Here is a 16,817-nt window from a genome sequence, read left to right as displayed (position 1 = left end):
GCATGGAATCCACTGCACTCAATCGGGATCCATTGTGCCACATTGCAGGGAAACCACTGCATTCAATCGACATCCATTGCGCCATGCTGCATGGAATCCACTGCATTCAATTGGGATTCATTGGGCCTCACTGCATGGAATACACTGCGTTCAATCGAGATCCATTGGGCCACGCTGCATGGAATCCACTGCATTCAATCGGGATCCATTTCGCCATGCTTCATGGAATACACTGCGTTCAATCGGGATGCATTTTACCATGCTGCATGGAATCCACTGCATTCAGTGATGCTGCATGGAATGCACTACATTCAATCGGGATGCTTTGGGCCATGCTGCATAAAATCCACTGCATTTAATCGGGATGCATTGGGCCACGCTCCATGGAATCAACTGCATTCAATCAAGCTGGATGGAATCCACTGCATTTAATCGGGATGCATTTTACCACGCTGCATGGAATATACTGCATTCAATCACGCTGCATGGAATTCACTGCATTCAATTGGGATCCATTGCGCCACGATGCATGGAATCCACTGCGTTCAATTTAAATCCATTGCACCACACTGCATGGAATCCACTGCATTCTCTCGAGATCCATTTGGCCACGCTGCATCGAATCCACTGCATTCAATCGGGATCCATTTAACCCCGCTGCATGGAATGCACTGCGTTCAATTGGGATGCATTTTACCATGCTGCATGGAACCACTGCATTCAATGACACTGCATGGAATCCACTGCATCAATCGGGATGCATTTTACCATTCTGCATGTAATCCACTGCATTCAGTGACGCTGCATGGAATCCACTGCAGTCAATCGGGATCCATTGTGCCACATTGCAGGGAAACCACTGCATTCAATTGACATCTATTGCGCCATGCTGCATGGAATCCACTGCATTCAATTGGGATTCATTGGGCCTCACTGCATGGAATACACTGCGTTCAATCGAGATCCATTGGGCCACGCTGCATGGAATCCACTGCATTCAATCGGGATCCATTTAGCCATGCTTCATGGAATACACTGCGTTCAATCGGGATGCATTTTACCATGCTGCATGGAATCCACTGCATTCAGTGATGCTGCATGGAATGCACTACCTTCAATCGGGATGCTTTGGGCCATGCTGCATAAAATCCACTGCATTTAATCGGGATGCATTTTACCATGCTGCATGGAATGTACTGAATTCAATCACGCTGCATGGAATTCACTGCATTCAATTGGGATCCATTGCACAACGATGCATGGAATCCACTGCGTTCAATCAAAATCCATTGCACCACACTGCATGGAATCCACTGCATTCTCTCGAGATCCATAGGGCCACGCTGCATCGAATCCACTGCATTCAATCGGGATCCATTTATCACGCTGCATGGAATACACTGGGTTCAATCGGGATGCATTTTACCATGCTGCATCGAATCCACTGCATTCAGTGATGCTGCATGGAATCCACTGCATTCAATCATGCTGCATAAAATCCACTGCATTCAATAGGGTTCCATTTCTTCACGCTGCATGGCATACACTGCATTCAAACACGCTGCATGGAATCCACTGCATTCAATCGAGATGCATTGGGCCACGCTGCATGGAATCCACTGCATTCAATTGGGATCCATTGTGCCACGATGCATGGAATACACTGCAATCAATCAGAATCCACTGCACCACACTGCATGGAATCCACTGCATTCAATCGAGATCCATTGGGCCACGCTGCATGGAATCCACTGCAATCAATCAGAATCCACTGCACCACACTGCATGGAATCCACTGCATTCAATCGAGATCCATTGGGCCACGCTGCATGGAATCCACTGCATTCAATCGAGATCCATTGGGCCACGCTGCATGGAATCCACTGCATTCAATCGGGATCCATTTAACCCCGCTGCATGGAATCCACTGCATCAATCGTGATGCATTTTATCATGCTGCCTGGAATCCACTGCATTCATTCACACTGCATGGAATCCACTGCATCAATCGGGATGCATTTTACCATGCTGCATGGAATCCACTGCATTCAATGACAATGCATGGAATCCACTGCATCAATCGGGATGCATTTTACCATGCTGCATGGAATCCACTGCATTCAATGACACTGCATGGAATCTACTTCATTCACTCGGGATCCATTTAGCCATGCTGCACGTAATCCACTGCGTTTAATCGGGATGCATTTTACCATGCTGCATGGAATCCACTGCATTCAGTGATGCTGCATGGAATGCACTACATTCAATCGGGATGCTTTGGGCCATGCTGCATAAAATCCACTGCATTTAATCGGGATGCATTGGGCCATGCTCCATGGAATCAACTGCATTCAATCAAGCTGGATGGAATCCACTGTATTTAATCGGGATGCATTTTACCACGCTGCATGGAATATACTGCATTCAATCACGCTGCATGGAATTCACTGCATTCAATCACGCTGCATGGAATCCACTGCATTCAATCACGCTGCATGGAATCCACTGCATTCAATCACGCTGCATGGAATCCACTGCATTCAATCGGGATGATTTGGGCCTCGCTGCATAAAATCCAGTGCATTTAATCGGGATGCATTGGGCCTCACTGCATGGAATCTACTGCATTCAATCATGCTGCATTGTATCCACTGCATTCAATCATGCTTCATTGCAACCAGTGCATTCAATCGGGTACCATTGGGCCATGCTGCATGGAATCCACTGCATCAAACACGCTGCATGGAATCCACTGCATTCAATCGGGATGCTTTGGGCCATGCTGGATAATATCCACTGCATTCAATCGGGATTCATTGGGCCTTGCTGCCTGGAATCCACTGCATTCAATCATGCTGCATGGAATCCACTGCATTCAATGACACTGCATGGAATCCACTGCATTCAATAGGGTTCCATTTCTTCACGCTGCATGGCATACACTGCATTCAAACACGCTGCATGGAATCCACTGCATTCAATCGAGATCCATTGGGCCACGCTGCATGGAATTCACTGCAATCAATCAGAATCCACTCCACCACACTGCACGGAGTCCACTGCATTCAATCGAGATTCCTTGGGCCACGCTGCATGGAATCCACTGCATTCAATCGTGTTCGATTTAACCCCGCTGCATGGAATCCACTGCATCAATCGGGATGCATTTTATCATGCTGCCTGGAATCCACTGCATACAATGACACTGCATGGATTCCACTGCATCAATCAGGATGCATTTTACCATGCTGCATGGAATCCACTGCATTCAGTGACGCTGCATGGAATCCACTGCACTCAATCGGGATCCATTGTGCCACATTGCAGGGAAACCACTGCATTCAATCGACATCCATTGCGCCATGCTGCATGGAATCCACTGCATTCAATTGGGATTCATTGGGCCTCACTGCATGGAATACACTGCGTTCAATCGAGATCCATTGGGCCACGCTGCATGGAATCCACTGCATTCAATCGGGATCCATTTAGCCATGCTTCATGGAATACACTGCGTTCAATCGGGATGCATTTTACCATGCTGCATGGAATCCACTGCATTCAGTGATGCTGCATGGAATGCACTACCTTCAATCGGGATGCTTTGGGCCATGCTGCATAAAATCCACTGCATTTAATCGGGATGCATTGGGCCACGCTCCATGGAATCAACTGCATTCAATCAAGCTGGATGGAATCCACTGCATTTAATCGGGATGCATTTTACCACGCTGCATGGAATATACTGCATTCAATCACGCTGCATGGAATTCACTGCATTCAATTGGGATCCATTGCGCCACGATGCATGGAATCCACTGCGTTCAATTTAAATCCATTGCACCACTCTGCATAGAATCCACTGCATTCAATCATGCTTCCTGGAATCCACTGCATTCAATCAAAATCCATTGCACCACACTGCATGGAATCCACTGCATTCTCTCGAGATCCATTGGGCCACGCTGCATCGAATCCACTGCATTCAATCGGGATCCATTTAACCCCGCTGCATGGAATACACTGCATTCAATCGGGATGCATTTTACAATGCTGCATCGAATCCACTGCATTCAGTGATGCTGCATGGAATCCACTGCATTGAATCGGGATGCTTTGGGAATCGCTGCATAAAATCCACTGCATTTAATCGGGATGCATTGGGCCTCACTGCATGGAATCTACTGCATTCAATCATGCTGCATGGAATCCACTGCATTCAATCATGCTGCATAAAATCCCCTGCATTTAATAGGGTTCAATTTCTCCATGCTGCATGGAATCCACTGCATTCAATCATGCTTCATTGCAACCAGTGCATTCAATCGGGTACCATAGGGCCACGCTTCATGGAATCCACTGCATTCAATCAGGCTTCATTGCAACCACTGCATTCAATCGGGAACCATTGGGCCATGCTGCATGGAATCCACTGCATTCAAACACGCTGCATGGAATCCACTGCATTCAATCGGGATGCTTTGGGCCATGCTGGATTATATCCACTGCATTCAATCGGGATTCATTGGGCCTCGCTGCCTGGAATCCACTGCATTCAATCATGCTCTATGGAATCCACTGCATTCAATCATGCTGCATAAAATCCACTGCATTCAATAGGGTTCCATTTCTTCACGCTGCATTGCATACACTGCATTGAAACACGCTGCATGGAATCCACTGCATTCAATTGAGATCCATTGGGCCACGCTGCAAGGAATCCACTGCATTCAATTGGGATCCATTGTGCCACGATGCATGGAATTCACTGCATCAATCAGAATCCACTACACCACACTGCAGGGAATCCACTGCATTCAATCAAGATCCATTGGGCCACGCTGCATTGAATCCACTGCATTCAATCGAGAACCATTGGGCCACGCTGCATGGAATCCACTGCATTCAATCGGGATCCATTTAACCCCGCTGCATGGAATCCACTGCATCAATTGGGATGCATTTTATCATGCTGCCTGGAATCCACTGCATTCATTGACCCTGCATGGAATCAACTGCATCAATCGGGATGCATTTTACCATGCTGCATGGAATCCACTGCATTCAATGATACTGCATGGAATCTACTGCATTCACTGGGGATCCATTTAGCCATGCTGCATGTAGTCCACTGCGTTTAATCGGGATGCATTTTACCATGCTGCATGGAATCCACTGCATTCAGTGATGCTGCATGGAATGCACTACCTTCAATCGGGATGCTTTGGGCCATGCTGCATAAAATCCACTGCATTTAATCGGGATGCATTGGGCCACGCTCCATGGAATCAACTGCATTCAATCAAGCTGGATGGAATCCACTGCATTTAATCGGGATGCATTTTACCACGCTGCATGGAATATACTGCATTCAATCACGCTGCATGGAATTCACTGCATTCAATTGGGATCCATTGCGCCACGATGCATGGAATCCACTGCGTTCAATTAAATCCATTGCACCACACTGCATGGAATCCACTGCATCTCTCGAGATCCATTGGCCACGCTGCATCGAATCCACTGCATTCAATCGGATCCATTTAAAACGCTGCATGGAATACCTGCGTTCAATCGGGATGCATTTCCATGCTGCATGAACCACTGATCATTGCATGGAATCCATGCATTCATGGATTTGCACGATGCATGAATTCACTGCAATCAATCGATCACTAGCCACACTGCATGGAATCCACTGCATTCAATCAGATCCATTGGGCCACGCTGCATGAATCCACTGCATTCAATCGAGAACCATTGGCCAACGCTGCATGGAATCCACTGCATTCAATCGGGATCCATTTCAATCTGCATCCCCGCTGCATGGAACCACTGCATCAATTCGGGATGCATTTTATCATGCTGCATGGAATACACTGCATTCATTGACCCTGCATGGAATCCACTGCATCAATCGGGATCCATTGCCACTGCAGGAACACTGCATTACCAATCATGCTGCATGGAATCCACTGCATTCAATGGATCATTCCCACGCATGGATCACTGCCAATCGGAATCCATGACGCTGCATGGATCCACTGCATTTCGGGATCCATTTAGCCATGCTGCATGTAATGCACTGCGTTCAATCGGGATGCATTTTACCATGCTGCATGGAATCCACTGCATTCAGTGATGCTGCATGGAATGCACTACCTTCAATCGGGATGCTTTGGGCCATGCTGCATAAAATCCACTGCATTTAATCGGGATGCATTGGGCCACGCTCCATGGAATCAACTGCATTCAATCAAGCTGGATGGAATCCACTGCATTTAATCGGATGCATTTTACCACGCTGCATGGAATATACTGCATTCAATCACGCTGCATGGAATTCACTGCATTCAATTGGGATCCATTGCACCACGATGCATGGAATCCACTGCGTTCAATTAAAATCCATTGCACCACACTGCATGGAATCCACTGCATTCTCTCGAGATCCATTGGGCCACGCTGCATCGAATCCACTGCATTCAATCGGGATCCATTTAGACGCTGCATGGAATACACTCGTTCAATCGGGATGCATTTACCATGCTGCATCGAATCCACTGCATTCAGTGACGCTGATGGAATCCACTGCATTCAATCGGGATGCTTTGGGCCTCGCTGCATAAAATCCACTGCATTTAATCGGGATGCATTGGGCCTCACTGCATGGAATCTACTGCATTCAATCATGCTGATGGATCCACTGCATTCATCATGCTGCATAAATCCCCTGCATTTAATAGGGTTCATTTTCCATGCTGCATGGAATCACTTCATTCAATCATGCTTCATGAACCATGCATTCAATCGGGTCATGGCCACCTTCTGGAATCCACTGCATTCAATCATCTTCATTGCAACCACTGCATTCATAACCGCTGCATGGAATCCACTGCATTCAACAATGCACTTGGGCCATGCTGATAATCCACTGCATTCAATCGGATCATGGGCCCGCTGCATGGAATCACTGCATTCAATCAGCGAATCACTGCAAACATGCATACCACTGCATTCATCGGTCATTCTACGCTGCATGGAATACACTGCATCAATAGATCCATGGACCACATGCATGAATCCACTGCATTCAGAATCACACTGCATGGAATCCCTGCATTCATCGAGATCCATGGGCCGCTGCATGGAATCCATCATCGGATGCTTCCTGCTGCATGGAATCCTGCATTCTGACCATGGTCCCTGCATCTGGATGCTTTTCAGTGCTGACCACTGCATTCAATGACACTGCATGGAATCTATCATTCCGGGATCCATTTAGCCATGCTGCCATGTAATCCACTGCGTTCAATCGGGATGCATTTACCTGCTGCATGGATCCACTGCTTCAGTGATGCTGCATGGTGCTACATCGGGATGCTTTGCATCTTAAATACTCACGACTGCCATGCCCATGGAATAACTGCATTCAATCAGCGGATGGAATCCACTGCATTAATCGGGATGCTTTTACACGCTGCATTTATGCATTATAGCTGCATGGATTCACTGCATTCAATTGGATCATTGCGCCACGATGCATGGAATCCATGCGTTCAATTTAAATCCATTGCACCACACTGCATGGAATCCACTGCATTCTCTCGAGATCCATTGGGCCACGCTGCATCGAATCCACTGCATTCAATCGGGATCCATTTAACCCCGCTGCATGGAATGCACTGCGTTCAATTGGGATGCATTTTACCATGCTGCATGGAATCCACTGCATTCAATGACACTGCATGGAATCCACTGCATCAATCGGGATGCATTTTACCATGCTGCATGGAATCCACTGCATTCAGTGACGCTGCATGGAATCCACTGCAGTCAATCGGGATCCATTGTGCCACATTGCAGGGAAACCACTGCATTCAATCGACATCCATTGCGCCATGCTGCATGGAATCCACTGCATTCAATTGGGATTCATTGGGCCTCACTGCATGGAATACACTGCGTTCAATCGAGATCCATTGGGCCACGCTGCATGGAATCCACTGCATTCAATCGGGATCCATTTAGCCATGCTTCATGGAATACACTGCGTTCAATCGGGATGCATTTTACCATGCTGCATGGAATCCACTGCATTCAGTGATGCTGCATGGAATGCACTACCTTCAATCGGGATGCTTTGGGCCATGCTGCATAAAATCCACTGCATTTAATCGGGATGCATTGGGCCACGCTCCATGGAATCAACTGCATTCAATCAAGCTGGATGGAATCCACTGCATTTAATCGGGATGCATTTTACCACGCTGCATGGAATACTGCATTCAATCACGCTGCATGGAATTCACTGCATTCAATTGGGATCCATTGCGCCACGATGCATGGAATCCACTGCGTTCAATCAAAATCCATTGCACCACACTGCATGGAATCCACTGCATTCTCTCGAGATCCATTGGGCCACGCTGCATCGAATCCACTGCATTCAATCGGGATCCATTTAACCCCGCTGCATGGAATGCACTGCGTTCAATTGGGATGCATTTTACCATGCTGCATGGATCCATGCATCATGACACTGCATGGAATCCACTGCATCATCGGGATGCATTTTCCATGCTGCATGGAATCACTGCATTCAGTGACGCTGCATGGAATCCACTGCATCATCGGGATCCATTGTCCACATGCAGGGAACACTGCATTCAATCGACATCCATTGCGCCATGCTGCATGGAATCCACTGCATTCAATTGGGATTCATTGGGCCTCACTGCATGGAATCACTGCGTTCAATCGAGATCATTGGGCCACGCTGCAGGAATCCACTGCATTAATCAATGGCGCATAAAATCCACTGCATTCAATAGGGTTCATTTCTCCTTCACGCTGCAATGGCATACACTGAATTCACCGCTGCAATGGATCCACTGCATTCATCGAGAGCATGGGCACACGCTGCAGGAATCCACTGCATTCAATTGGATCCATTGTGCCCAGATGCAATGGAATACACTGAATAAATCAGAATCCATGCACAACACTGCATGGAATCCACTGCATTCAATCGAGATCCATTGGTCACGTGCTGGAATCCACTGCAATCCCTCAGAATCCACTGCACCACACTGCATGGAATCCACTGCATTCAATCGATATCCATTGGGCACGCTGCATGGATCACTGCAATTCAATGAGATCCATTGGGCCATGCGCGCATGGAATCCATGCATTCATCGGGATCCATTTAACCCGCGCATGGAATCCACTGCATCAATCGTGATGCGATTTTATAAATGCTGCCTGGAAATCCACTGCATTCGATTCCACTGCATGAATACACTGCTAATCGGGATGCATTTTACCATGCCTGCAATGGAATCCACTGATTCAATGAAATGCATGGATCCATGCATCAACTCGGGATGCATTTTAACCATGCTGCATGAATCCACTGCATTCATGACACTGCATGGAATCTACTTCATTCACTCGGATCCATATTAGCCATGCTGCACGTAATCCCTGCGTTTAAATCGGGATCATTTTACCATGCTGGAATGGAATCCACTGCATTCAGTGATGCCTGGCATGGAATGCACTACATTAATCGGGATGCTTTGGGCTGCTGCATAATCCACTGCATTTAATCGGATGCATTGGGCCATGCTCCATGGAATCAACTTGCATTCAATAAGCTGGATGGAATTCCACTGTAATTTAATCGGGATGGCATTTTACCACGCTGCAGTGGAATATACTGCATTCATCACGGCTGCAATGGAATTCACTGCATTCAACTGCACGTCTTGCAGTGGAATCCACTGCATTATCACTTTGCTGCATGGATCCACTGCATTCAATCACGCTGCATGGAATCCACTGCATTGCAATGGGATGTTTGGGCGCTCGCTGCATAAAATCCCAGTGCATTTAAATCGGGATGCATTGGGCCGCATGCTGGATCTACTGCATTCAATCAATGCTGCTTGTATCCCTGCATTCATCATGCTTCATTGCAACCAGTGCATTCTCAATCGGCGTAACCATTGGCAATGCTGCATGGAAATCCACTGCATCACACGCTGATGGATCACTGCATTCAATCCGGGATGCTTTTGGTGCTGGATAAATACCACTGCATTCAATCGGATTTCATGTGGCCTTGCTGGCCTGGAATCCCACTGCATTTCATCAGCTGCATGGAATCCACTGCATTCAATGACAACTGCTGGAATCCACTGCATTCATAGGGTTCCATTTCTTCACGCTGGCAATGGCATACACTGCATTTCAAACACGCTGCATGGAATCCACTGCATTCAATCGAGATCATTTGGTCCAACGCGCATGGAATTCACGCATCAATCAGAATCCTCACACACTGGCACGGAGTCACTGATTCATCGAGATTCCTTGGCACGCTGCATGGAATCCACTGCATTCAATCGTTTCGCTTAACCCCGCTGCATGGATCCCTGCCAATCAATCGGGATGCATTTTATCATGCTGCTGGATCCAACTGCATACAAATGAACTGCTGGATTCACTGCATCAATCAGGATCTTTTTACCATGCCTGCATGGAATTCCTGCATTCAGTGACCTGGTCTGAAAATGTGTTACCACATTTTGATAGTTAACCTCATGACTAAGGGGCCTGGGGAGGGGATGCACATATTTCATATCCAAGATGCTCCCATGGGTACAAAAGCAGCAGAAAAGAATCTCCTTTCTATTTTGCTCCCTCCCTCATGGGAACCAAATTTCTTGGAGAATAGAACAACACTGGAACAATTAATTTCATGAGCATCTAATAAACTTCAACCTCTGAAGCCACAGAAACAGTAACTATGTCCCTTACACCTCCAGTCTACAGCTCCAATATTCCGGGAAGAAAGGAGTTCAACTCTGCCATTTCAGAGAATCGATGCCTGGTGCCACCTTCCCTTACTTTCCTTGAGCTGAGTTGAACATCCATCACCCAGGGAAGAAAGCCCCAGAAAACTAGAGGCCCAGTGATAACATTAGAGTACTGTTGTGGGAAACAGGTATGGTGGCAGGCAGAGCTCTCAGAGCATTAATTCTAATGGCAGAGATGGGGATAATGTGATGAGGAGATTCTATTTATTAAAGCATTCTACGCAATTCAATTCCTGAGTCTCTGTCAATCACTCTTCTCTCAGCTTCCTTCCTCTCTCTTCTGAAACCCACTCTGAGGAGCTGTCATCTTCCTAATGGAAACTGACCTCTCAGATCCCAACATCTCTCAAGGTTCTTATCCAGTATCCAGACAGCGTGGTCATTCTTCAGGAGCCATGCAGTTGCCTCTATTCTCCTCTAAAAAAAGATGCTTCTGATTGCTTTACCTATCAAATCTTATTCATCCAAACAAGAAATGTTCCCTGGGATTCCAAATAGTTATCACTTACAAGTTCATTCATCCATCTTCTGATATGTTACTTAATGATTCTGTATCTCCGTTTCAACTTTTTAAAAAAGGGGATAATGGTAGTGTCCATTTCATAGCATTAATATTAGGATTAAATTAAAGTAGATCATGTATTTTAAAATATTTAATTTATTTTAATAGCTAATAAGCATCTATACCTATTAATCATTATCACTGCATTACTGTAAACACATATTCATTCTTTAAATCAAAAAAAAAAAAAAAGAAGGAATGATGTTCGGTCACTGCCAGTATTGATGGTGGAAGTGAGTTAAGGGGGTCAAAAGATACAAATTTCCACGGATAAAATGAATAAGTTATGGTGATATAATGTCAATCATGGTGACTATATTTAATCATTCTGGAGAGCATATATGGAAGCTGCTGAAAGGCTAGATTTAAAAGTCCTCATTAGGGAGTTCCTGTTGTGGCGCAGTGGTTAACGAATCCGACTAGGAACCATGAGGTTGCGGGTTCGATCCCTGCCCTTGCTCAGTGGGTTAATGATCTGGCGTTGCCGTGAGCTGTGGTGTAGGTTGCAGACGCGGCTTGGATCCCGCATCGCTGTGGCTCTGGCGTAGGCCGGTGGCTACAGCTCCGATTCGACCCCTAGCCTGGGAACCTCCATATGCTGCGGGAGCGGCCCAAGAAATAGCAACAACAACAAAGACAAAAAAACCAAAAAAAAAAAAAAATAAGTCCTCATTAGAAGAATTAATGTGGTAATTATGCATATAAACAGTTGTTAACTACATTAATGGTTGTGATAACTTTGTAATATATGCAAAGATCAAATCATTATGACACACACCTGGAACTAATATAATGGTATATGTCAATTGTACCTAATTTTTAAAAAAATAGTGATAACTACAACATGTTAAACATAGCTCAAGTGCTTGAACATGCATGTCTCAATTATTTAAGCTTATTTAGCAAATTTATTGGTCATTTACTGTGTATTGGCAGGTTTCCAGTCCCTGTCCCAGGAAATTTCTGTTTTTGTTAATATTTGAAGTGATCGTGATCTGTTTTCTAAGAGATTTAACTGTGCTTTTGAACATTACTGTTCTTTTCTCTTGCACACACTTTTTTGGGTAATTTTCATTTTTGAATAATTTGAGATTTACAATAAAGTTAAAAAGATAGTACAGGGAATTCCCACAGTGAGAAAAACATCTTGGAACTATATAGAAACATAATGAATATACTATATGCCACTGAATGTCACTTTTAGATGACTAATGTTTTTTATACATTTGTTTTATATTAATTGTCTTACTAAAATCACATTCAGTGACGAGATTTTCAGCTGACAATTCATTATCTGCAACCAATCTATCATTTTCAAACAATGGAATTTAGAACTCATATTTCTTTTCCTCCTACTATTGCATGGGTTAGAATTTCCGGGATGTTAATAAATAAATATTAGTGATGGCAGACTTTTCTTTCTTCTGTAATACTTAAAAAGGTCTTCTAATGTTCCTGCCACTTCTAATGTTTCCACTATGGCACTTTTGGAAGTAAGTTTTCATACTTATTTAATTCCTTCCTTAATTATTGATCTGTAGTCCTCTATGCTAAATCAACCAATACTTTAATAAATTCACTTCTTAGAGATTTTCAGGTTTTTAACATGGTGTTGGAAAAATTATCTTGCAAAGTATTTTCATGTATATATATTTTTCATTTTTATCTTTCCTAATTTTAGCCATCTGTTCTTTTTTTTTAGTTCTTCCATTAAACATGATTTTGTCTATTTGACTTTGCCATAGAATTAGCTCTTAAATTTATTTCTGTTATAAATATTTTATTTTTTATCATTTATTTTTGTTACAATATAGTTGATTTACAGTGTTGTGTCAAATTCTGCTGTACAGCATAGTGCCCAGTCATACATGTATACACAATCTTTTTCTCATTCTATTTTCCAGCATGGTCTATCCCAACAGATTGGATATAGTTCCTTGTGCTGTACAGTAGGACTTCCTTGCTTATCCATTCTCAATATAATAGTTTGCATCTACCAACCCCAAACTCCCCATCCTTATTTTTCATTCTTTAACTCTGAATAGCTCAATTTTCTGTTTTAACTAGTTATGTCTTGTAGAACTTTAATTAATCATATCTTCAAATTTTAAAGGTTTGTTTCTTGATGATAGACTACATGTGTGCCCATTTAGACTTTTTGAAATATATAGTGGGAAAAAATGAATCAAAATTCAAAATTCATGTTAACACTCAAAGATGATGCCTGTCCACATTTTGGTGTATGTTGTTATAAGCCATTTTCCTTTGGATTTCTGTAAATATCTATCTAATGATAAAGGATAGGTATGCTGATTTGATTTTTCCAGTCCAAAAGAACAGGTAAACTACCTTCTCATATAGGTATTTGAGGTTTTATTTTTCTTTGCACATGATGGAAATTTGCATACTTAATATTTTAAAAAAGTGTTTAATTGTAGCATTAAAAGGAGCACCCATCATAGATAAGTAGTAGAAAGAATATTTTCTCAGTTATTACCCATTTTATATTTTCTTTTATGAACCTTTTATATCTTGAGGCTTTTTCTAAGCTAATGTATTAATCTTTATAATTAAGATAAATTCTTAACAATTAACTATATGTAGATTAAAATTGTCTTTACAGATTAAATCATAATTTTTATCAGAGAAATAGATCATTTTTATAGTCACATTATCTACATAGAACATTTTCTCACTTATAATTTTCCAAATTATGGTCCAATCAATAATCTTTGCTTTCCTTACTTATACCAAATATTTTTTTTTATTCAGAGAGAATCACTGAACTTAGAAAAAGATTTTCTAGGTACCAATGGTAACCACAATTTGTCATCAAAGAGATAAAATCATTAGCTCACATGAATGACTTAATGAATTCCCTGGATTTGGATTAAGGATGTTTCTGTCATTCTGGTGAAGTCTTATTTGGAGTGAAAGCTGGAGTTTTATTTTTTTTACCTCATTCTAGACAAATGCAGCAGCTACATGGAAATGAGAAACCAAACAAGATACTTTATCCTCCTGGGATTCACAGAAGAGCCAGATATGCAGCCTTTCCTCTTTGGGTTGCTTCTGTCCATGTACCTGAACACATTCACTGGAAACATGCTCATTATCTTGGCCATTATCTCAGACTCTCACCTCCACATGCCAATGTACTTCTTCCTCTCCAACCTGTCCTTTGCTGACCTCTGTTTCACCTCCACTACCATCCCAAAATGCTGACAAATATACAGACACAGAGCCAAGTTATCACCTATGCAGGCTGCCTCAGCCAGATATTTTTTTTCTTGGTGTTTGGCTGCCTGGACAATTTAATCCTGATCATGATGGCCTATGACCACTTTGTAGCCATCTGTCACTCCCTGTACTATACAGTCATCATGAATCCCAAGGTATGTGGGATGCTGGCTCTGGGATCCTGGTTTCTCAGTGTCATGGGCTCCCTTCTTGAGACCTTGACTGTTTTGAGGCTGTCCTTCTGCATGAACATGGATATCCCACACTTTTTTTTAGATCTTCCTCAAGTCCTGAAGCTTGCCTGTTCCAGTACTCTCATCATTACCAGAGTGGTATATTTTGTAGTTGTTGTCCTAGGTGTTTTTCCTCTCTCTGGGATCCTCTTTTCTTATTCTCATATTTTCTCCTCCATCCCGAGAATTTCATCATCCAGGGGCAAGCACAAAGCCTTTTCCACCTGTGGGTCTCACCTCTCAGTTGTTTCCTTGTTCTATGACACAGGCCTTGGGGTCTACCTCAGTTCGACAGCGACTTCATCCTCTAGGACAAGTCTGGTGGCCTCGGTGATGTACACCATGATCACCCCCATGCTGAACCCTTTCATCTACAGTCTGAGGAACAGGGGCATGAAGGGGACCCTGATTAGACTCCTCGGCAGAGTAGCATCTCTCAGTGATGGGGATGTTGCAGGGTTCTCATAAGTAGCCAGCCTCAGACCATTTAGTAGGCATTTTCCATGGATCTTTGATGTCTCCAAATATCAGTTTATTCTCTCCTACTCCAGGAATTACTATATCTAACTTTGTCTTGATTTTGCTCATATTTTGTCTTGATTATTTTTATAGGGCAGATATGACAAAGTACCACAAAACACATGGCTTAAATAGCAGACATTTTTTGTCTCACACCTCTAGATTATAGAATTTGGAAATCAAGGCATCAGCAGGATTGGTTCCTTCTATGGGTTGTGAGGGAAAATCTGTTCCGTATCTAGCTTCTTTTAGTTTGCTGATCATCTCTGGCCATCCTTAACAAGTAGAAGCATCACCCTGATCTCTGAATTTATCTACATAAGTTGTCATCCCTGTGTGTTTGTGTCTGTGTGTAACAACATCCAAATTTCCTCCTTTTATAAGGATGCCTGTCATATTAATTAAAGGAATAATCTTCTCCACTAGAGACCTTGTCCTAACTTGACTAATTATATCCATAGCAAACCTATTTCCAAGTAAGGACAAATTCTAAAGATCTGAAGGTTAAGACTTCATCATATGAATTTCTGGGAAGCCAAAGTCAATCCATTAAAAACAGCTATATAAAGGCTAACTTCAAATGGAACCTATGGTAAACAAACATTTTGATACTTTTTTATGTTTTTTTAATTGTTTTATTGGAATAGACCCATTCCCATTTGCGTGTATATTTTCTACAGTTACTTTCATGCTACAACAGATTTAGGTAGTTGTATAAAAAGCTTAAAATACTTATTACTTGGCCCTTCACTGTAAAAGTTTTCTTGTCCCTGAATTAAACTATTACTTTCACTTCAGTTCAGTAGCTAGATATGTAGGCATCTCAGAACACAGTCAAAAATCCCTTAATGATAACATGAAATTCTCCACAAAACTTCCTTATTGCTGTGCATGTAGTTCAGAAGTTGGATTTCTTAAATGAGATATACATGGACCCTCAGGTTGCAGCATTATTTACAACAGTCAAGACTTGGAAACAATCCATGTCTAATCACTGGTGATTGGATAAAGTAATTGTGCAATACAGACTATTATTCAGCTTTAAGAAAGAAGTAAATTTTTCAATAACATGGATGAAATTTGTGGGCATTATACTAAGAGAAATAAGACAGAGAAAGACAACTACTGTATGATCTCTCATATATGGAATCAAAAAAACAAACAAAACACAAGCTTATAGGTGTAGAGAACAGATGATTGCCCGAGGCAGGGGTGTAGGTGGAGAAATGGAGGAGGGAGTATAAATTTATTAATACTTAAAAATAATAATAATTAAAAAATAAATGAAATGTTAATCAAAGATAACTGACCCCTTTCCTAGTATTCTAAATAGTAATTTTCTTTTTTCTTTTTTCCTTTTGTCTTTTTGCCTTT

General features: G+C 42.9%; 1 pseudogene; it reads left to right on the top strand.

The window, feature by feature from the left end:
* The first annotated feature begins 14,436 nt into the window (after positions 1–14,436).
* Positions 14,437–15,392, top strand: LOC100514756 (annotated as a pseudogene).
* Positions 15,393–16,817: the final 1,425 nt, after the last annotated feature.

Source organism: Sus scrofa, unplaced genomic scaffold (genome assembly GCF_000003025.6).
Source record: "Sus scrofa isolate TJ Tabasco breed Duroc unplaced genomic scaffold, Sscrofa11.1 Contig434, whole genome shotgun sequence".
NCBI lineage: Eukaryota > Metazoa > Chordata > Mammalia > Artiodactyla > Suidae > Sus > Sus scrofa.
This window is presented reverse-complemented; position numbering and strand designations above follow the sequence as displayed.